A 1,737-nucleotide genomic window follows, 5' to 3' on the forward strand; every position below is an offset into this window, starting at 1 on the left:
ATCATAGTACTAGTGTTAAGAGTTTTCAATCATGGGTTAAAGCCTCCTGTATGCATTGGCATTGGTGGGGTCTCGTTCATACTTTATACTTTCTGAGACTTTTAATACCATGATTTCTATCTATTAAGTTTGCAAATTTCACTGATACAGAGAAGAAATGTTGGGAGACAACAGCAACCAAATCAGAGATCTCTAGGACCTTCTCCAGATTTTTCATTGCAATTCTTTGCATGAATGTATGCAATAAAGGGGAAGATCACTCCCTCCCACTTTTCTTTTTCTGTATAATAATCTCTTCAGTCCACAGATTTTGAGACCTTAAATTATCTAAATTACAAATTATGATGTTGTTGATATTCCTGCAAACTAACAATGACTCTTCAGAGATCTAAAAAGAACTCAGAATCATACAAAATGAATGCAACAGCAGCAGCCCATGTGGATATACCCTGCTCCTTTGTATAGTACATAGCCAGTATAAATAATAGAACTGCAGCCCATATGGTAAAATGTCGAGCTACACATTCTTCTCCTTTGCAATGTAAACTTTTCAATATTGAGATTCACTAAGCTGATGCACCGGGATCATTGATGACACCCAAGAAATCATCCTTTATCGTACCAATGCAGAACTGCAAATTGAGGGGAAAATAAATAAATGAGAATTGAGAAACATAAAATGGAACCTATACGTATTATACGAGTTTAAGCAAACAAAGCACCACAAGGATTCAAAGAGAACACATGCTAAAAATGCTAGTTCCGTTAACGACCAAGTCACTGTGTTTGAAATTTTATCAAATTATGTGTCTAGGATTCATGTTGCTTGATCTAAGAGTTGGATGCTATTAAAACATTCCTTGGATGCTACATGTAAAAGGGTGTACCCAGTGCAAGAGGCTCTGCGGGAGGTTTGGAAAAGGTCATAATGTACGCAGCCTCACCGCCGCCACTTCGTAGAGAGGTTGTTTTCCAACTCGAAGCCACGACCACAAGGTTAAAATCGAGCAACCTTATCGTTGCGCCCAAGCCCACCCTCTTTCCTTGGATGCTACATAAAATGTATTAATAATTACTCTAATCAAATTCTCCCAATCTATAACCATCCCTTCAATTCAAAACGCTTCCCATTTATTTCCTGTTCTTTTACTTAGAAAGTCTAAAAAAGTAGTACAGATATTCGATGCACGTCACTATATAAAAAGTCGGACATGGGCAAAGGAACTTATAAAAAGTCCCATTGCAGAGAAGCAATCTAGAAAATTGAATTTTAATAGGAAAAGAAGTAAATGATTTTTTCATATAATAAAAGGATAAATGACATACAATTTCTGTAGCATCAACTCGAGTACCAATTATCTTTAACCGCACCTCACTATCCTTTTGAATCTTAACCTACAAACATCCATGGCAACAAGTCTGGAGTCAAACACTGTCAACTAGACAACAATATATTCTGCAGAAACAAAGAAAATGCAACCCAAGACATACTGATCCATCTGAAGTTGTATAATTTGGTATGTCTCAAGACCGGAACTCCATATCATCTGGTATTTACTAAATAACAAGAACAAGATAAGAGCAAACACAGTCAAGTAGGGAAAAGAGCCAAAGACATATTTACAAGATACATACATATTTTGCAAAGCTAACTTTACTTAGCCGTAACATTAAAGCTTAACTAAAACAAAGTGACTAATATGGGAATTGATTTGTTCTGGGAACACATACATTCCT

At 36.2% G+C, this 1,737-nt stretch overlaps 1 long non-coding RNA gene across 1 annotated transcript; it reads right to left on the bottom strand.

Moving 5' to 3' along the window:
- Window positions 1-387: 387 nt before the first annotated feature.
- On the bottom strand, window positions 388-1,526 carry LOC122088520. Its single transcript, XR_006143087.1, has 3 exons — window positions 1,492-1,526; window positions 1,327-1,395; window positions 388-632 (listed from the first exon to the last, which is right to left on the bottom strand). It is a non-coding gene; the product is annotated as an uncharacterized LOC122088520 (long non-coding RNA).
- Window positions 1,527-1,737: the final 211 nt, after the last annotated feature.

The sequence above is a fragment of the Macadamia integrifolia genome, chromosome 2 (assembly GCF_013358625.1).
Source record: "Macadamia integrifolia cultivar HAES 741 chromosome 2, SCU_Mint_v3, whole genome shotgun sequence".
NCBI lineage: Eukaryota > Viridiplantae > Streptophyta > Magnoliopsida > Proteales > Proteaceae > Macadamia > Macadamia integrifolia.